We start from the raw sequence: 22,552 nt of genomic DNA, 5'->3' as shown, positions 1-22,552 counted from the left end.
AGATTACATGTTAGAGCATCAGATTACATGTTTGCATCAGATTACATGTTAGAACATCAGATTACATGTTAGCATCAGATTACATGTTAGAACATCAGATTACATGTTAGGACATCAGATTGCATGTTAGAGCATCAGATTACATGTTAGAACATCAGATTACACGTTAGAGCATCAGATTACATGTTTGCATCAGATTACATGTTAGAACATCAGATTACATGTTAGAGCATCAGATTACATGTTAGAACATCAGATTAAATGTTAGCATTAGTTTACATGTTAGAACATCAGATTACATGTTAGAACATCAGATTACATGTTAGCCTCAGATTACATGTTAGAGCATCAGATTACATGTTAGCATAAGATTACATGTTAGAGCATCAGATTACATGTTAGAGCATCAGATCAAATGTTAGCATCAGATTACATGTTAGAACATCAGATTACATGTTAGCATCAGATTACATGTTAGAACATCAGATTACATGTTAGCATCAGATTACATGTTAGGACATCAGATTTCATGTTAGAGCATCAGATTACATGTTAGTATCAGATTACATGTTAGAACATCAGATTACATGTTAGAACATCAGATTACATGTTAGAGCATCAGATTACATGTTAGAGCATCAGATTACATGTTAGAACATCAGATTACATGTTAGAGCATCAGATTACATGTTTGCATCAGATTACATGTTAGAACATCAGATTACATGTTAGGGCATCAGATTATATGTTAGAACATCAGATTACATGTTAGAACATCAGATTACATGTTAGAACATCAGATTACATGTTAGAGCATCAGATTACATGTAAAAGCATCATATTACATGAACAGTAAGAGCATCAGATTACATGTTAGCATCTGATTATATGTTAGAACATCAGATTACATGTTAGAACATCAGATTACATGTTAGAGCATCAGATTACATGTTAGAACATCAGATTAAATGTTAGCATCAGATTACATGTTAGAACATCAGATTACATGTTAGAGCATCAGATTACATGTTAGCATCAGATTACATGTTAGAGCATCAGATTACATGTTAGAACATCAGATTAAATGTTAGCATCAGATTACATGTTAGAACATCAGATTACATGTTAGAGCATCAGATTACATGTTAGCATCAGATTACATATTAGAACATCAGATTACATGTTAGAGCATCACATTATATGTTAGCATCAGATTACATATTAGAGCATCAGATTACATGTTAGCATCTGATTATATGTTAGAACATCAGATTACATGTTAGAACATCAGATTACATGTTAGAGCATCAGATTACATGTAAAAGCATCATATTACATGAACAGTAAGAGCATCAGATTACATGTTAGCATCTGATTATATGTTAGAACATCAGATTACATGTTAGAACATCAGATTACATGTTAGAGCATCAGATTACATGTTAGAACATCAGATTAAATGTTAGCATCAGATTACATGTTAGAACATCAGATTACATGTTAGAGCATCAGATTACATGTTAGCATCAGATTACATGTTAGAACATCAGATTACATATTAGAACATCAGATTACATGTTAGAGCATCACATTATATGTTAGCATCAGATTACATGTTAGCATAAGATTACATGTTAGAGCATCAGATTACATGTTAGAGCATCAGATCAAATGTTAGCATCAGATTACATGTTAGAACATCAGATTACATGTTAGCATCAGATTAAATGTTAGCATCAGATTACATGTTAGAACATCAGATTACATGTTAGAGCATCAGATTACATGTTAGCATCAGATTACATGTTAGAGCATCAGATTACATGTTAGAACATCAGATTAAATGTTAGCATCAGATTACATGTTAGAACATCAGATTACATGTTAGAGCATCAGATTACATGTTAGCATCAGATTACATATTAGAACATCAGATTACATGTTAGAGCATCACATTATATGTTAGCATCAGATTACATATTAGAGCATCAGATTACATGTTAGCATCTGATTATATGTTAGAACATCAGATTACATGTTAGAACATCAGATTACATGTTAGAGCATCAGATTACATGTAAAAGCATCATATTACATGAACAGTAAGAGCATCAGATTACATGTTAGCATCTGATTATATGTTAGAACATCAGATTACATGTTAGAACATCAGATTACATGTTAGAGCATCAGATTACATGTTAGAACATCAGATTAAATGTTAGCATCAGATTACATGTTAGAACATCAGATTACATGTTAGAGCATCAGATTACATGTTAGCATCAGATTACATGTTAGAACATCAGATTACATATTAGAACATCAGATTACATGTTAGAGCATCACATTATATGTTAGCATCAGATTACATATTAGAGCATCAGATTACATGTTAGAACATCAGATAACATGTTAGAGCATCAGATTACATGTTAGAGCATCAGATTACATGTTAGAACATCAGATTACATGTTAGAACATCAGATTACATGTTAGAACATCAGATTACATGTTAGAACATCAGATTACATGTTAGAACATCAGATTACATGTTAGAATCAGATTACATGTTAGAACATCAGATTACATGTTAGAACATCAGATTACATGTTAGAGCATCAGATTACATGTTAGCATCAGATTACATGTTAGCATCAGATTACATGTTAGAACATCAGATTACATGTTAGGACATCAGATTGCATGTTAGAGCATCAGATTACATGTTAGAACATCAGATTACACGTTAGAGCATCAGATTACATGTTAGAACATCAGATTAAATGTTAGCATTAGATTACATGTTAGAACATCAGATTACATGTTAGAACATCAGATAACATGTTAGCCTCAGATTACATGTTAGAGCATCAGATTACATGTTAGCATCAGATTACATGTTAGAGCATCAGATTACATGTTAGAGCATCAGATCACATGTTAGCATCAGATTACATGTTAGAACATCAGATTACATGTTAGCATCAGATTACATGTTAGAACATCAGATTAAATGTTAGAACATCAGATTAAATGTTAGCATCAGATTACATGTTAGAACATCAGATTACATGTTAGGACATCAGATTACATGTTAGAGAATCAGATTACATGTTAGTATCAGATTACATGTTAGAACATCAGATTACATGTTAGAACATCAGATTACATGTTAGAGCATCAGATTACATGTAAAAGCATCATATTACATGAACAGTAAGAGCATCAGATTACATGTTAGCATCTGATTATATGTTAGAACATCAGATTACATGTTAGAACATCAGATTACATGTTAGAGCATCAGATTACATGTTAGAACATCAGATTAAATGTTAGCATTAGATTACATGTTAGAACATCAGATTACATGTTAGAGCATCAGATTACATATTAGAGCATCAGATTACATGTTAGAGCATCAGATTACATGTTAGCATCAGATTACATGTTAGAACATCAGATTACATGTTAGAGCATCAGATTACATGTTAGAACATCATATTACATGTTAGAACATCAGATTACATGTTAGAGCATCAGATTACATGTTAGCATCAGATTACATGTTAGCATCAGATTACATGTTAGAACATCAGATTACATGTTAGGACATCAGATTGCATGTTAGAGCATCAGATTACATGTTAGAACATCAGATTACATGTTAGAGCATCAGATTACATGTTTGCATCAGATTACATGTTAGAACATCAGATTACATGTTAGCATCAGATTACATGTTAGAACATCAGATTACATGTTAGCATCAGATTACATGTTAGAACATCAGATTACATGTTAGGACATCAGATTGCATGTTAGAGCATCAGATTACATGTTAGAACATCAGATTACATGTTAGAGCATCAGATTACATGTTTGCATCAGATTACATGTTAGAACATCAGATTACATGTTAGCATCAGATTACATGTTAGAACATCAGATTACATGTTAGGACATCAGATTGCATGTTAGAGCATCAGATTACATGTTAGAACATCAGATTACACGTTAGAGCATCAGATTACATGTTTGCATCAGATTACATGTTAGAACATCAGATTACATGTTAGAGCATCAGATTACATGTTAGAACATCAGATTAAATGTTAGCATTAGATTACATGTTAGAACATCAGATTACATGTTAGAACATCAGATTACATGTTAGCCTCAGATTACATGTTAGAGCATCAGATTACATGTTAGCATCAGATTACATGTTAGAGCATCAGATTACATGTTAGAGCATCAGATCACATGTTAGCATCAGATTACATGTTAGAACATCAGATTACATGTTAGCATCAGATTACATGTTAGAACATCAGATTACATGTTAGAACATCAGATTACATGTTAGAACATCAGATTAAATGTTAGCATCAGATTACATGTTAGAACATCAGATTACATGTTAGGACATCAGATTACATGTTAGAACATCAGATTACATGTTAGCATCAGATTACATATTAGAAAATCAGATTACATGTTAGAGCATCACATTATATGTTAGCATCAGATTACATGTTAGAGCATCAGATTACATGTTAGCATCAGATTACATGTTAGAACATCAGATTACATGTTAGCATCAGATTACATATTAGAACATCAGATTACATGTTAGAGCATCACATTATATGTTAGCATCAGATTACATATTAGAGCATCAGATTACATGTTAGCATCAGATTACATGTTAGAACATCAGATTACATGTTAGAACATCAGATTACATCAGGTCCTTGGGATAGAGCAGGGGAGGTTGTCCATCACACTTTACAGGTCCTTGGGGTATAGAAGGGGACGTTGTCCATCACACTTTACAGGTCCTTGGGGTGGAGCAGGGGAGGTTGTCCATCACACTTTACAGGTCCTTGGGGTGGAGCAGGGGAGGTTGTCCATAACACTTTACAGGTCCTTGGGGTAGAGCAGGGGAGGTTGTCCATTACACTTTACAGGTTTTGGGGTGGAGCAGCGGAGGTTGTCCATTACACTTTACAGGTCCTTGGGGTGGAGCAGGGAAGGTTGTCCATCACACTTTACAGGTCCTTGGGGTAGAGCAGGGAATGTTGTCCATCACACTTTACAGGTCCTTGGGGTATAGAAGGGGACGTGTCCATCACACTTTACAGGTCCTTGGGGTGGAGCAGGGGAGGTTGTCCATCACACTTTACAGGTCCTTGGGGTAGAGCAGCGGAGGTTGTCCATCACAATTTACAAGTCCTTGGGGAAGAGCAGGGGAGGTTGTCCATCACACTTTACAGGTCCTTGGGGTAGAGAAGGGGAGGTTGTCCATCACACTTTACAGGTCCTTGGGGTAGAGTAGGGTAGGTTGTCCATCACACTTTACAGGTCCTTGGGATAGAGCAGGCGAGGATGTCCATCACACTTTACAGGTCCTTGGGGTAGAAAAGGGGAGGTTGTCCCGTCACACTTTACAGGTCCTTGGGGTAGAAAAGGGTAGGTTGTCCCGTCACACTTTCCAGGTCCTTGGGGTAGAGAGGGGTGGTTGTCCATCACACTTTACAGGTCCTTGGGGTGGAGCAGGGGAGGTTGTCCATCACACTTTACAGGTCCTTGGGGTAAAGATGGGGAGGTTGTCCATCACACTTTACAGGTCGTTGTGGGTTGAGCAGGGGAGGTTATCCATCACACTTTACGAGGTCCTTGGGGTGGAGCAGGGGAGTTGTCCATCACACTTTACAGGTCCTTGGGGTGGAGAAGGGGAGGTTGTCCATCACACTTTACAGGTCCTTGGGGTAGAGAAGGGGAGGTTGTCCATCACACTTTACAGGTCCTTGGGGTGGAGCAGGGGAGGTTGTCCATCACACTTTACAGGTCCTTGGGGTAGAGCAGCGGGAGTTGTCCATCACACTTTACAGGTCCTTGGGGTAGAGCAGGGGAGGTTGTCCATCACACTTTACAGGTCCTTGGGGTAGAGAAGGGGTGGTTGTCCATCACACTTTACAGGTCCTTGGGGTGGAGCAGGGGAGGTTGTACATCACACTTTACAGGTCCTTGGGGTAAAGAAGGGGAGGTTGTCCATCACACTTTACAGGTCCTTGGGGGTTGAGCAGGGGAGCTTGTCCATCACACTTTACAGGTCCTTGGGGTGGAGCAGGGGAGGTTGTCCATCACACTTTACAGGTCCTTGGGATAGAGCAGGGGAGGTTGTCCATCACACTTTACAGGTCCTTGGGGTATAGAAGGGGACGTTGTCCATCACACTTTACAGGTCCTTGGGGTGGAGACGGGGAGGTTGTCCATCACACTTTACAGGTCCTTGGGGTGGAGCAGGGGAGGTTGTCCATAACACTTTACAGGTCCTTGGGGTAGAGCAGGGGAGGTTGTCCATCACACTTTACAGGTCCTTGGGGGTTGAGCAGGGGAGGTTGTCCATCACACTTTACAGGTCCTTGGGGTGGAGCAGGGGAGGTTGTCCATCACACTTTACAGGTCCTTGGGGTATAGAAGGGGACGTTGTCCATCACACTTTACAGGTCCTTGGGGTGGAGCAGGGGAGGTTGTCCATCACACTTTACAGGTCCTTGGGGTGGAGCAGGGGAGGTTGTCCATCACACTTTACAGGTCCTTGGGGTAAAGATGGGGAGGTTGTCCATCACCCTTTACAGGTCGTTGTGGGTTAAGCAGGGGAGGTTGTCCATCACACTTTACAGGTCCTTGGGGTGGAGCAGGGGAGGTTGTCCATCACACTTTACAGGTCCTTGGGGTAGAGCAGCGGGAGTTGTCCATCACACTTTACAGGTCCTTGGGGTAGAGCAGGGTAGGTTGTCCATCACACTTTACAGGTCCTTGGGGTAGAGACGGGGTGGTTGTCCATCACACTTTACAGGTCCTTGGGGTGGAGCAGGGGAGGTTGTCCATCACACTTTATAGGTCCTTGGGGTAAAGAAGGGGAGGTTGTCCATCACACTTTACAGGTCCTTGGGGGTTGAGCAGGGGAGCTTGTCCATCACACTTTACAGGTCCTTGGGGTGGAGCAGGGGAGGTTGTCCATCACACTTTACAGGTCCTTGGGATAGAGCAGGGGAGGTTGTCCATCACACTTTACAGGTCCTTGGGGTATAGAAGGGGACGTTGTCCATCACACTTTACAGGTCCTTGGGGTGGAGACGGGGAGGTTGTCCATCACACTTTACAGGTCCTTGGGGTAGAGCAGGGGAGGTTGTCCATCACACTTTACAGGTCCTTGGGGGTTGAGCAGGGGAGGTTGTCCATCACACTTTACAGGTCCTTGGGGTGGAGCAGGGGAGGTTGTCCATCACACTTTACAGGTCCTTGGGGTATAGAAGGGGACGTTGTCCATCACACTTTACAGGTCCTTGGGGTGGAGCAGGGGAGGTTGTCCATCACACTTTACAGGTCCTTGGGGTGGAGCAGGGGAGGTTGTCCATCACACTTTACAGGTCCTTGGGGTAAAGATGGGGAGGTTGTCCATCACCCTTTACAGGTCGTTGTGGGTTAAGCAGGGGAGGTTGTCCATCACACTTTACGAGGTCCTTGGGGTGGAGCAGGGGAGTTGTCCATCACACTTTACAGGTCCTTGGGGTGGAGAAGGGGAGGTTGTCCATCACACTTTACAGGTCCTTGGGGTAGAGAAGGGGAGGTTGTCCATCACATTTTACAGGTCCTTGGGGTGGAGAAGGGGAGGTTGTCCATCACACTTTACAGGTCCTTGGGGTAGAGAAGGGGAGGTTGTCCATCACATTTTACAGGTCCTTGGGGTGGAGCAGGGGAGGTTGTCCATCACACTTTACAGGTCCTTGGGGTAGAGCAGCGGGAGTTGTCCATCACACTTTACAGGTCCTTGGGGTAGAGCAGGGGAGGTTGTCCATCACACTTTACAGGTCCTTGGGGTAGAAAAGGGGAGGTTGTCCCGTTACACTTTACAGTTCCTTGGGGTGGAGCAGGTGAGGTTGTCCATCACACTTTACAGGTCCTTGGGGTAGAGCAGGGGAGGTTGTCCATCACACTTTACAGGTCCTTGGGGTGGAGCAGGGGAGTTTGTCCATCACACTTTACAGGTCCTTGGGGTTGAGCAGGGGAGGTTGTCCATGACACTTTATGAGGTTGTTGGGGTGGAGCAGGGGAGGTTGTCCATCACACTGGGGTGGAGCAGGGGAGGTTGTCCATCACACTTTACAGGTCCTTGGGGTGGAGCAGGGGAGGTTGTCCATCACACTTTACAGGTCCTTGGGGTGGAGCAGGGGAGGTTGTCCATCACACTTTACGAGGTCGTTGGGGTGGAGCAGGGGAGGTTGTCCATCACACTTTTCGAGGTCCTTGGGGTGAAGCAGGGGAGGTTGTCCATCACACTTTACGAGGTCCTTGGGTTAGAGCAGGGGAGGTTGTCCATTACACTTTACAGGTCCTTGGGGTGGAGAAGGGGAAGTTGTCCATTACCCTTTCCAGGTCCTTGGGGTAGAGCAGGGGAGGTTGTCCATCACACTTTACAGGTCCTTGGGGTATAGAAGGGGAGGTTGTCCATCACACTTTACGAGGTCCTTGGGGTAGAGAAGGGGAGGTTGTCCATCACCCTTTACAGGTCCTTGGGGTAGAGAAGGGGAGGTTGTCCATCACAATTTACAGGTCCTTGGGGTGGAGCAGGGGAGGTTGTCCATCACACTTTACAGGTCCTTGGGGTATAGAAGGGGACGTTGTCCATCACACTTTACAGGTCCTTGGGGTGGAGCAGGGGAGGTTGTCCATCACACTTTACAGGTCCTTGGGGTGGAGCAGGGGAGGTTGTCCATAACACTTTACAGGTCCTTGGGGTAGAGCAGGGGAGGTTGTCCATTACACTTTACAGGTTTTGGGGTGGAGCAGCGGAGGTTGTCCATTACACTTTACAGGTCCTTGGGGTGGAGCAGGGGAGGTTGTCCATCACAATTTACAGGTCCTTGGGGTAGAGAAGGGAATGTTGTCCATCACACTTTACAGGTCCTTGGGGTAGAGCAGCGGAGGTTGTCCATCACACTTTACAGGTCCTTGGGGAAGAGCAGGGGAGGTTGTCCATCACACTTTACAGGTCCTTGGGGTAGAGAAGGGGAGGTTGTCCATCACACTTTACAGGTCCTTGGGGTAGAGTAGGGTAGGTTGTCCATCACACTTTACAGGTCCTTGGGATAGAGCAGGGGAGGTTGTCCATCAAACTTTACAGGTCCTTGGGGTAGAAAAGGGTAGGTTGTCCCGTCACACTTTACAGGTCCTTGGGGTAGAAAAGGGTAGGTTGTCCCGTCACACTTTACAGGTCCTTGGGGTAGAGAGGGGTGGTTGTCCATCACACTTTACAGGTCCTTGGGGTGGAGCAGGGGAGGTTGTCCATCACACTTTACAGGTCCTTGGGGTAAAGATGGGGAGGTTGTCCATCACACTTTACAGGTCGTTGTGGGTTGAGCAGGGGAGATTGTCCATCACACTTTACGAGGTCCTTGGGGTGGAGCAGGGGAGTTGTCCATCACACTTTACAGCTCCTTGGGGTGGAGAAGGGGAGGTTGTCCATCACACTTTACAGGTCCTTGGGGTAGATAAGGGGAGGTTGTCCATCACATTTTACAGGTCCTTGGGGTGGAGCAGGGGAGGTTGTCCAACACACTTTACAGGTCCTTGGGGTAGAGCAGCGGGAGTTGTCCATCACACTTTACAGGTCCTTGGGGTAGAGCAGGGGAGGTTGTCCATCACACTTTACAGGTCCTTGGGGTAGAGAAGGGGTGGTTGTCCATCACACTTTACAGGTCCTTGGGGTGGAGCAGGGGAGGTTGTCCATCACACTTTACAGGTCCTTGGGGTAAAGAAGGGGAGGTTGTCCATCACACTTTACAGGTCCTTGGGGGTTGAGCAGGGGAGCTTGTCCATCACACTTTACAGGTCCTTGGGGTGGAGCAGGGGAGGTTGTCCATCACACTTTACAGGTCCTTGGGATAGAGCAGGGGAGGTTGTCCATCACACTTTACAGGTCCTTGGGGTGGAGACGGGGAGGTTGTCCATCACACTTTACAGGTCCTTGGGGTAGAGAAGGGGAGATTGTCCATCACACTTTACAGGTCCTTGGGGTAGAGTAGGGTACGTTGTCCATCACACTTTACAGGTCCTTGGGATAGAGCAGGGGAGGTTGTCCATCACACTTTACAGGTCCTTGGGGTAGAAAAGGAAAGGTTGTCCCGTCACACTTTACAGGTCCTTGGGGTAGAAAAGGGTAGGTTGTCCCGTCACACTTTACAGGTCCTTGGGGTAGAGAGGGGTGGTTGTCCATCACACTTTACAGGTCCTTGGGGTAGAGAAGGGGAGGTTGTCCATCACACTTTACAGGTCCTTGGGGTAGAGCAGGGGAGGTTGTCCATCACACTTTACAGGTCCTTGGGGTAGAAAAGGGGAGGTTGTCCCGTTACACTTTACAGGTCCTTGGGGTAGAGAAGGGGAGGTTGTCCATCACACTTTACAGGTCCTTGGGGTAGAAAAGGGGAGGTTGTCCCGTTACACTTTACAGTTCCTTGGGGTGGAGCAGGTGATGTTGTCCATCACACTTTACAGGTCCTTGGGGTAGAGCAGGGGAGGTTGTCCATCACACTTTACAGGTCCTTGGGGTGGAGCAGGGGAGTTTGTCCATCACACTTTACAGGTCCTTGGGGTTGAGCAAGGGAGGTTGTCCATGACACTTTATGAGGTCGTTGGGGTGGAGCAGGGGAGGTTGTCCATCACACTGGGGTGGAGCAGGTGAGGTTGTCCATCACACTTTACAGGTCCTTGGGGTAGAGCAGGGGAGGTTGTCCATCACACTTTACAGGTCCTTGGGGTATAGAAGGGAAGGTTGTCCATCACACTTTACGAGGTCCTTGGGGTAGAGAAGGGGAGGTTGTCCATCACCCTTTACAGGTCCTTGGGGTAGAGAAGGGGAGGTTGTCCATCACAATTTACACGTCCTTGGGGTGGAGAAGGGGAGGTTGTCCATCACACTTTACAGGTCCTTGGGGTATAGAAGGGGACGTTGTCCATCACACTTTACAGGTCCTTGGGGTGGAGCAGGGGAGGTTGTCCATCACACTTTACAGGTCCTTGGGGTGGAGCAGGGGAGGTTGTCCATAACACTTTACAGGTCCTTCGGGTAGAGCAGGGGAGGTTGTCCATTACACTTTACAGGTTTTGGGGTGGAGCAGCGGAGGTTGTCCATTACACTTTACAGGTCCTTGGGGTGGAGCAGGGAAGGTTGTCCATCACACTTTACAGGTCCTTGGGGTAGAGCAGGGAATGTTGTCCATCACACTTTACAGGTCCTTGGGGTATAGAAGGGGACGTGTCCATCACACTTTACAGGTCCTTGGGGTGGAGCAGGGGAGGTTGTCCACCACACTTTACAGGTCCTTGGGGTAGAGCAGCGGAGGTTGTCTATCACACTTTACAAGTCCTTGGGGAAGAGCAGGGGAGGTTGTCCATCACACTTTACAGGTCCTTGGGGTAGAGAAGGGGAGGTTGTCCATCACACTTTACAGGTCCTTGGGGTAGAGTAGGGTAGGTTGTCCATCACACTTTACAGGTCCTTGGGATAGAGCAGGGGAGGATGTCCATCACACTTTACAGGTCCTTGGGGTAGAAAAGGGGAGGTTGTCCCGTCACACTTTACAGGTCCTTGGGGTAGAAAAGGGTAGGTTGTCCCGTCACACTTTACAGGTCCTTGGGGTAGAGAGGGGTGGTTGTCCATCACACTTTACAGGTCCTTGGGGTGGAGCAGGGGAGGTTGTCCATCACACTTTACAGGTCCTTGGGGTAAAGATGGGGAGGTTGTCCATCACACTTTACAGGTCGTTGTGGGTTGAGCAGGGGAGGTTATCCATCACACTTTACGAGGTCCTTGGGGTGGAGCAGGGGAGTTGTCCATCACACTTTACAGGTCCTTGGGGTGGAGAAGGGGAGGTTGTCCATCACACTTTACAGGTCCTTGGGGTAGAGAAGGGGAGGTTGTCCATCACACTTTACAGGTCCTTGGGGTGGAGCAGGGGAGGTTGTCCATCACACTTTACAGGTCCTTGGGGTAGAGCAGCGGGAGTTGTCCATCACACTTTACAGGTCCTTGGGGTAGAGCAGGGGAGGTTGTCCATCACACTTTACAGGTCCTTGGGGTAGAGAAGGGGTGGTTGTCCATCACACTTTACAGGTCCTTGGGGTGGAGCAGGGGAGGTTGTCCATCACACTTTACAGGTCCTTGGGGTAAAGAAGGGGAGGTTGTCCATCACACTTTACAGGTCCTTGGGGGTTGAGCAGGGGAGCTTGTCCATCACACTTTACAGGTCCTTGGGGTGGAGCAGGGGAGGTTGTCCATCACACTTTACAGGTCCTTGGGATAGAGCAGGGGGGGTTGTCCATCACACTTTACAGGTCCTTGGGGTATAGAAGGGGACGTTGTCCATCACACTTTACAGGTCCTTGGGGTGGAGACGGGGAGGTTATCCATCACACTTTACAGGTCCTTGGGGTGGAGCAGGGGAGGTTGTCCATAACACTTTACAGGTCCTTGGGGTAGAGCAGGGGAGGTTGTCCATCACACTTTACAGGTCCTTGGGGGTTGAGCAGGGGAGGTTGTCCATCACACTTTACAGGTCCTTGGGGTGGAGCAGGGGAGGTTGTCCATCACACTTTACAGGTCCTTGGGGTATAGAAGGGGACGTTGTCCATCACACTTTACAGGTCCTTGGGGTGGAGCAGGGGAGGTTGTCCATCACACTTTACAGGTCCTTGGGGTGGAGCAGGGGAGGTTGTCCATCACACTTTACAGGTCCTTGGGGTAAAGATGGGGAGGTTGTCCATCACACTTTACAGGTCGTTGTGGGTTAAGCAGGGGAGGTTGTCCATCACACTTTACGAGGTCCTTGGGGTGGAGCAGGGGAGTTGTCCATCACACTTTACAGGTCCTTGGGGTGGAGAAGGGGAGGTTGTCCATCACACTTTACAGGTCCTTGGGGTAGAGAAGGGGAGGTTGTCCATCACATTTTACAGGTCCTTGGGGTGGAGCAGGGGAGGTTGTCCATCACACTTTACAGGTCCTTGGGGTAGAGCAGCGGGAGTTGTCCATCACACTTTACAGGTCCTTGGGGTAGAGCAGGGGAGGTTGTCCATCACACTTTACAGGTCCTTGGGGTAGAAAAGGGGAGGTTGTCCCGTTACACTTTACAGTTCCTTGGGGTGGAGCAGGTGAGGTTGTCCATCACACTTTACAGGTCCTTGGGGTAGAGCAGGGGAGGATGTCCATCACACTTTACAGGTCCTTGGGGTGGAGCAGGGGAGTTTGTCCATCACACTTTACAGGTCCTTGGGGTTGAGCAGGGGAGGTTGTCCATGACACTTTATGAGGTTGTTGGGGTGGAGCAGGGGAGGTTGTCCATCACACTGGGGTGGAGCAGGGGAGGTTGTCCATCACACTTTACAGGTCCTTGGGGTGGAGCAGGGGAGGTTGTCCATCACACTTTACAGGTCCTTGGGGTAGAGCAGCGGGAGTTGTCCATCACACTTTACAGGTCCTTGGGGTAGAGCAGGGGAGGTTGTCCATCACACTTTACAGGTCCTTGGGGTAGAGAAGGGGTGGTTGTCCATCACACTTTACAGGTCCTTGGGGTGGAGCAGGGGAGGTTGTCCATCACACTTTACAGGTCCTTGGGGTAAAGAAGGGGAGGTTGTCCATCACACTTTACAGGTCCTTGGGGGTTGAGCAGGGGAGCTTGTCCATCACACTTTACAGGTCCTTGGGGTGGAGCAGGGGAGGTTGTCCATCACACTTTACAGGTCCTTGGGGTAGAGCAGCGGGAGTTGTCCATCACACTTTACAGGTCCTTGGGGTAGAGCAGGGGAGGTTGTCCATCACACTTTACAGGTCCTTGGGGTAGAAAAGGGGAGGTTGTCCCGTTACACTTTACAGTTCCTTGGGGTGGAGCAGGTGAGGTTGTCCATCACACTTTACAGGTCCTTGGGGTGGAGCAGGGGAGGATGTCCATCACACTTTACAGGTCCTTGGGGTGGAGCAGGGGAGTTTGTCCATCACACTTTACAGGTCCTTGGGGTGGAGCAGGGGAGGTTGTCCATCACACTTTATGAGGTTGTTGGGGTGGAGCAGGGGAGGTTGTCCATCACACTGGGGTGGAGCAGGGGAGGTTGTCCATCACACTTTACAGGTCCTTGGGGTGGAGCAGGGGAGGTTGTCCATCACACTTTACAGGTCCTTGGGGTAGAGCAGCGGGAGTTGTCCATCACACTTTACAGGTCCTTGGGGTAGAGCAGGGGAGGTTGTCCATCACACTTTACAGGTCCTTGGGGTAGAGAAGGGGTGGTTGTCCATCACACTTTACAGGTCCTTGGGGTGGAGCAGGGGAGGTTGTCCATCACACTTTACAGGTCCTTGGGGTAAAGAAGGGGAGGTTGTCCATCACACTTTACAGGTCCTTGGGGGTTGAGCAGGGGAGCTTGTCCATCACACTTTACAGGTCCTTGGGGTGGAGCAGGGGAGGTTGTCCATCACACTTTACAGGTCCTTGGGATAGAGCAGGGGGGGTTGTCCATCACACTTTACAGGTCCTTGGGGTATAGAAGGGGACGTTGTCCATCACACTTTACAGGTCCTTGGGGTGGAGACGGGGAGGTTATCCATCACACTTTACAGGTCCTTGGGGTGGAGCAGGGGAGGTTGTCCATAACACTTTACAGGTCCTTGGGGTAGAGCAGGGGAGGTTGTCCATCACACTTTACAGGTCCTTGGGGGTTGAGCAGGGGAGGTTGTCCATCACACTTTACAGGTCCTTGGGGTGGAGCAGGGGAGGTTGTCCATCACACTTTACAGGTCCTTGGGGTATAGAAGGGGACGTTGTCCATCACACTTTACAGGTCCTTGGGGTGGAGCAGGGGAGGTTGTCCATCACACTTTACAGGTCCTTGGGGTGGAGCAGGGGAGGTTGTCCATCACACTTTACAGGTCCTTGGGGTAAAGATGGGGAGGTTGTCCATCACACTTTACAGGTCGTTGTGGGTTAAGCAGGGGAGGTTGTCCATCACACTTTACGAGGTCCTTGGGGTGGAGCAGGGGAGTTGTCCATCACACTTTACAGGTCCTTGGGGTGGAGAAGGGGAGGTTGTCCATCACACTTTACAGGTCCTTGGGGTAGAGAAGGGGAGGTTGTCCATCACATTTTACAGGTCCTTGGGGTGGAGCAGGGGAGGTTGTCCATCACACTTTACAGGTCCTTGGGGTAGAGCAGCGGGAGTTGTCCATCACACTTTACAGGTCCTTGGGGTAGAGCAGGGGAGGTTGTCCATCACACTTTACAGGTCCTTGGGGTAGAAAAGGGGAGGTTGTCCCGTTACACTTTACAGTTCCTTGGGGTGGAGCAGGTGAGGTTGTCCATCACACTTTACAGGTCCTTGGGGTAGAGCAGGGGAGGATGTCCATCACACTTTACAGGTCCTTGGGGGGGAGCAGGGGAGTTTGTCCATCACACTTTACAGGTCCTTGGGGTTGAGCAGGGGAGGTTGTCCATGACACTTTATGAGGTTGTTGGGGTGGAGCAGGGGAGGTTGTCCATCACACTGGGGTGGAGCAGGGGAGGTTGTCCATCACACTTTACAGGTCCTTGGGGTGGAGCAGGGGAGGTTGTCCATCACACTTTACGAGGTCGTTGGGGTGGAGCAGGGGAGGTTGTCCATCACACTTTTCGAGGTCCTTGGGGTGAAGCAGGGGAGGTTGTCCATCACACTTTACAGGTCGTTGTGGGTTGAGCAGGGGAGGTTGTCCATCACACTTTACGAGGTCCTTGGGGTGGAGCAGGGGAGTTGTCCATCACACTTTACAGGTCCTTGGGGTGGAGAAGGGGAGGTTGTCCATCACACTTTACAGGTCCTTGGGGTAGAGAAGGGGAGGTTGTCCATCACATTTTACAGGTCCTTGGGGTGGAGCAGGGGAGGTTGTCCATCACACTTTACAGGTCCTTGGGGTAGAGCAGCGGGAGTTGTCCATCACACTTTACAGGTCCTTGGGGTAGAGCAGGGGAGGTTGTCCATCACACTTTACAGGTCCTTGGGGTAGAAAAGGGGAGGTTGTCCCGTTACACTTTACAGTTCCTTGGGGTGGAGCAGGTGAGGTTGTCCATCACACTTTACAGGTCCTTGGGGTAGAGCAGGGGAGGTTGTCCATCACACTTTACAGGTCCTTGGGGTGGAGCAGGGGAGTTTGTCCATCACACTTTACAGGTCCTTGGGGTTGAGCAGGGGAGGTTGTCCATGACACTTTATGAGGTTGTTGGGGTGGAGCAGGGGAGGTTGTCCATCACACTGGGGTGGAGCAGGGGAGGTTGTCCATCACACTTTACAGGTCCTTGGGGTGGAGCAGGGGAGGTTGTCCATCACACTTTACAGGTCCTTGGGGTGGAGCAGGGGAGGTTGTCCATCACACTTTACGAGGTCGTTGGGGTGGAGCAGGGGAGGTTGTCCATCACACTTTTCGAGGTCCTTGGGGTGAAGCAGGGGAGGTTGTCCATCACACTTTACGAGGTCCTTGGGGTATAGAAGGGGAGGTTGTCCATCACACTTTACGAGGTCCTTGGGGTAGAGAAGGGGAGGTTGTCCATCACCCTTTACAGGTCCTTGGGGTAGAGAAGAGGAGGTTGTCCATCACAATTTACAGGTCCTTGGGGTGGAGCAGGGGAGGTTGTCCATCACACTTTACAGGTCCTTGGGGTATAGAAGGGGACGTTGTCCATCACACTTTACAGGTCCTTGGGGTGGAGCAGGGGAGGTTGTCCATCACACTTTACAGGTCCTTGGGGTGGAGCAGGGGAGGTTGTCCATAACACTTTACAGGTCCTTGGGGTAGAGCAGTGGAGGTTGTCCATTACACTTTACAGGTTTTGGGGTGGAGCAGCGGAGATTGTCCATTACACTTTACAGGTCCTTGGGGTGGAGCAGGGGAGGTTGTCCATCACAATTTACAGGTCCTTGGGGTAGAGAAGGGAATGTTGTCCATCACACTTTACAGGTCCTTGGGGTATAGAAGGGGACGTGTCCATCACACTTTACAGGTCCTTGGGGTGGAGCAGGGGAGGTTGTCCATCACACTTTACAGGTCCTTGGGGTAGAGCAGCGGAGGTTGTCCATCACACTTTACAGGTCCTTGGGGAAGAGCAGGGGAGGTTGTCCATCACACTTTACAGGTCCTTGGGGTAGAGAAGGGGAGGTTGTCCATCACACTTTACAGGTCCTTGGGGTAGAGTAGGGTAGGTTATCCATCACACTTTACAGGTCCTTGGGATAGAGCAGGGGAGGTTGTCCATCACACTTTACAGGTCCTTGGGGTAGAAAAGGGTAGGTTGTCCCGTCACACTTTACAGGTCCTTGGGGTAGAAAAGGGTAGGTTGTCCCGTCACACTTTACAGGTCCTTGGGGTAGAGAGGGGTGGTTGTCCATCACACTTTACAGGTCCTTGGGGTGGAGCAGGGGAGGTTGTCCATCACACTTTACAGGTCCTTGGGGTAAAGATGGGGAGGTTGTCCATCACACTTTACAGGTCGTTGTGGGTTGAGCAGGGGAGATTGTCGATCACACTTTACGAGGTCCTTGGGGTGGAGCAGGGGAGTTGTCCATCACACTTTACAGCTCCTTGGGGTGGAGAAGGGGAGGTTGTCCATCACACTTTACAGGTCCTTGGGGTAGAGAAGGGGTGGTTGTCCCGTCACACTTTACAGGTCCTTGGGGTGGAGCAGGGGAGGTTGTCCATCACACTTTACAGGTCCTTGGGGTAAAGAAGGGGAGGTTGTCCATCACACTTTACAGGTCCTTGGGGGTTGAGCAGGGGAGCTTGTCCATCACACTTTACAGGTCCTTGGGGTGGAGCAGGGGAGGTTGTCCATCACACTTTACAGGTCCTTGGGATAGAGCAGGGGAGGTTGTCCATCACACTTTACAGGTCCTTGGGGTGGAGACGGGGAGGTTGTCCATCACACTTTACAGGTCCTTGGGGTAGAGAAGGGGAGGTTGTCCATCACACTTTACAGGTCCTTGGGGTAGAGTAGGGTAGGTTGTCCATCACACTTTACAGGTCCTTGGGATAGAGCAGGGGAGGGTGTCCATCACACTTTACAGGTCCTTGGGGTAGAAAAGGGTAGGTTGTCCCGTCACACTTTACAGGTCCTTGGGGTAGAAAAGGGTAGGTTGTCCCGTCACACTTTACAGGTCCTTGGGGTAGAGAGGGGTGGTTGTCCATCACACTTTACAGGTCCTTGGGGGTTGAGCAGGGGAGCTTGTCCATCACACTTTACAGGTCCTTGGGGTGGAGCAGGGGAGGTTGTCCATCACACTTTACAGGTCCTTGGGATAGAGCAGGGGAGGTTGTCCATCACACTTTACAGGTCCTTGGGGTATAGAAGGGGACGTTGTCCATCACACTTTACAGGTCCTTGGGGTGGAGCAGGGGAGGTTGTCCATCACACTTTACAGGTCCTTGGGGTGGAGCAGGGGAGGTTGTCCGTAACACTTTACAGGTCCTTGGGGTAGAGCAGGGGAGGTTGTCCATCACACTTTACAGGTCCTTGGGGGTTGAGCAGGGGAGGTTGTCCATCACACTTTACAGGTCCTTGGGGTGGAGCAGGGGAGGTTGTCCATCACACTTTACAGTTCCTTGGGGTATAGAAGGGGACGTTGTCCATCACACTTTACAGGTCCTTGGGGTGGAGCAGGGGAGGTTGTCCATCACACTTTACAGGTCCTTGGGGTGGAGCATGGGACGTTGTCCATAACACTTTACAGGTCCTTGGGGTAGAGAAGGGGATGTTGTCCATCACACTTTACAGGTCCTTGGGGTAGAGCAGGGGAGGTTGTCCATCACACTTTACAGGTCCTTGGGGTGGAGCAGGGGAGGTTGTCCATCACACTTTACAGGTCCTTGGGATAGAGCAGGGGAGGTTGTCCATCACACTTTACAGGTCCTTGGGGTATAGAAGGGGACGTTGTCCATCACACTTTACAGGTCCTTGGGGTGGAGCAGGGGAGGTTGTCCATCACACTTTACAGGTCCTTGGGGTAGAGAAGGGGAGGTTGTCCATCACACTTTACAGGTCCTTGGGGTAGAGCAGGGGAGGTTGTCCATCACACTTTACAGGTCCTTGGGGTGGAGCAGGGGAGGTTGTCCATCACACTTTACAGGTCCTTGGGATAGAGCAGGGGAGGTTGTCCATCACACTTTACAGGTCCTTGGGGTAGAAAAGGGGAGGTTGTCCCGTTACACTTTACAGGTCCTTGGGGTAGAGAAGGGGAGGTTGTCCATCACACTTTACGAGGTCCTTGGGTTAGAGCAGGGGAGGTTGTCCATTACACTTTACAGGTCCTTGGGGTGGAGAAGGGGAAGTTGTCCATTACCCTTTCCAGGTCCTTGGGGTAGAGCAGGGGAGGTTGTCCATCACACTTTTCAGGTCCTTGGGGTATAGAAGGGGAGGTTGTCCATCACACTTTACGAGGTCCTTGGGGTAGAGAAGGGGAGGTTGTCCATCACCCTTTACAGGTCCTTGGGGTAGAGAAGGGGAGGTTGTCCATCACAATTTACAGGTCCTTGGGGTGGAGCAGGGGAGGTTGTCCATCACACTTTACAGGTCCTTGGGGTGGAGCAGGGGAGGTTGTCCATCACACTTTACAGGTCCTTGGGGTGGAGCAGGGGAGGTTGTCCATAACACTTTACAGGTCCTTGGGGTAGAGCAGTGGAGGTTGTCCATTACACTTTACAGGTTTTGGGGTGGAGCAGCGGAGATTGTCCATTACACTTTACAGGTCCTTGGGGTGGAGCAGGGGAGGTTGTCCATCACAATTTACAGGTCCTTGGGGTAGAGAAGGGAATGTTGTCCATCACACTTTACAGGTCCTTGGGGTATAGAAGGGGACGTGTCCATCACACTTTACAGGTCCTTGGGGTGGAGCAGGGGAGGTTGTCCATCACACTTTACAGGTCCTTGGGGTAGAGCAGCGGAGGTTGTCCATCACACTTTACAGGTCCTTGGGGAAGAGCAGGGGAGGTTGTCCATCACACTTTACAGGTCCTTGGGGTAGAGAAGGGGAGGTTGTCCATCACACTTTACAGGTCCTTGGGGTAGAGTAGGGTAGGTTGTCCATCACACTTTACAGGTCCTTGGGATAGAGCAGGGGAGGTTGTCCATCACACTTTACAGGTCCTTGGGGTAGAAAAGGGTAGGTTGTCTCGTCACACTTTACAGGTCCTTGGGGTAGAAAAGGGTAGGTTGTCCCGTCACACTTTACAGGTCCTTGGGGTAGAGAGGGGTGGTTGTCCATCACACTTTACAGGTCCTTGGGGTGGAGCAGGGGAGGTTGTCCATCACACTTTACAGGTCCTTGGGGTAAAGATGGGGAGGTTGTCCATCACACTTTACAGGTCGTTGTGGGTTGAGCAGGGGAGATTGTCGATCACACTTTACGAGGTCCTTGGGGTGGAGCAGGGGAGTTGTCCATCACACTTTACAGCTCCTTGGGGTGGAGAAGGGGAGGTTGTCCATCACACTTTACAGGTCCTTGGGGTAGAGAAGGGGTGGTTGTCCCGTCACACTTTACAGGTCCTTGGGGTGGAGCAGGGGAGGTTGTCCATCACACTTTACAGGTCCTTGGGGGTTGAGCAGGGGAGCTTGTCCATCACACTTTACAGGTCCTTGGGGTGGAGCAGGGGAGGTTGTCCATCACACTTTACAGGTCCTTGGGATAGAGCAGGGGAGGTTGTCCATCACACTTTACAGGTCCTTGGGGTGGAGACGCGGAGGTTGTCCATCACACTTTACAGGTCCTTGGGGTAGAGAAGGGGAGGTTGTCCATCACACTTTACAGGTCCTTGGGGTAGAGTAGGGTAGGTTGTCCATCACACTCTACAGGTCCTTGGGATAGAGCAGGGGAGGTTGTCCATCACACTTTACAGGTCCTTGGGGTAGAAAAGGGTAGGTTGTCCCGTCACACTTTACAGGTCCTTGGGGTAGAAAAGGGTAGGTTGTCCCGTCACACTTTACAGGTCCTTGGGGTAGAGAGGGGTGGTTGTCCATCACACTTTACAGGTCCTTGGGGGTTGAGCAGGGGAGCTTGTCCATCACACTTTACAGGTCCTTGGGGTGGAGCAGGGGAGGTTGTCCATCACACTTTACAGGTCCTTGGGATAGAGCAGGGGAGGTTGTCCATCACACTTTACAGGTCCTTGGGGTATAGAAGGGGACGTTGTCCATCACACTTTACAGGTCCTTGGGGTGGAGACGGGGAGGTTGTCCATCACACTTTACAGGTCCTTGGGGTGGAGCAGGGGAGGTTGTCCGTAACACTTTACAGGTCCTTGGGGTAGAGCAGGGGAGGTTGTCCATCACACTTTACAGGTCCTTGGGGGTTGAGCAGGGGAGGTTGTCCATCACACTTTACAGGTCCTTGGGGTGGAGCAGGGGAGGTTGTCCATCACACTTTACAGGTCCTTGGGGTATAGAAGGGGACGTTGTCCATCACACTTTACAGGTCCTTGGGGTGGAGCAGGGGAGGTTGTCCATCACACTTTACAGGTCCTTGGGGTGGAGCATGGGACGTTGTCCATAACACTTTACAGGTCCTTGGGGTAGAGAAGGGGATGTTGTCCATCACACTTTACAGGTCCTTGGGGTAGAGCAGGGGAGGTTGTCCATCACACTTTACAGGTCCTTGGGGTGGAGCAGGGGAGGTTGTCCATCACACTTTACAGGTCCTTGGGATAGAGCAGGGGAGGTTGTCCATCACACTTTACAGGTCCTTGGGGTATAGAAGGGGACGTTGTCCATCACACTTTACAGGTCCTTGGGGTGGAGCAGGGGAGGTTGTCCATCACACTTTACAGGTCCTTGGGGTAGAGAAGGGGAGGTTGTCCATCACACTTTACAGGTCCTTGGGGTAGAGCAGGGGAGGTTGTCCATCACACTTTACAGGTCCTTGGGGTGGAGCAGGGGAGGTTGTCCATCACACTTTACAGGTCCTTGGGATAGAGCAGGGGAGGTTGTCCATCACACTTTACAGGTCCTTGGGGTAGAAAAGGGGAGGTTGTCCCGTTACACTTTACAGGTCCTTGGGGTAGAGAAGGGGAGGTTGTCCATCACACTTTACAGGTCCTTGGGGTAGAAAAGGGGAGGTTGTCCCGTTACACTTTACAGGTCCTTGGGGTAGAGCAGGGGAGGTTGTCCATCACACTTTACAGGTCCTTGGGGTGGAGCAGGGGAGTTTGTCCATCACACTTTACAGGTCCTTGGGGTTGAGCAGGGGAGGTTGTCCATGACACTTTATGAGGTCGTTGGGGTGGAGCAGGGGAGGTTGTCCATCACACTGGGGTGGAGCAGGTGAGGTTGTCCATCAAACTTTACAGGTCCTTGGGGTGGAGCAGGGGAGGTTGTCCATCACACTTTCCAGGTCCTTGGGGTGGAGCAGGAGAGGTTGTCCATCACACTTTACGAGGTCGTTGGGGTGGAGCAGGGGAGGTTGTCCATCACACTTTTCGAGG

Source organism: Salmo salar, chromosome 10 (assembly GCF_965601325.2).
Source record: "Salmo salar chromosome 10, fSalSal1, whole genome shotgun sequence".
In the NCBI taxonomy this organism is placed as follows: Eukaryota; Metazoa; Chordata; class Actinopteri; order Salmoniformes; family Salmonidae; genus Salmo; species Salmo salar.
Note: the sequence above shows the minus strand (reverse complement) of the source record.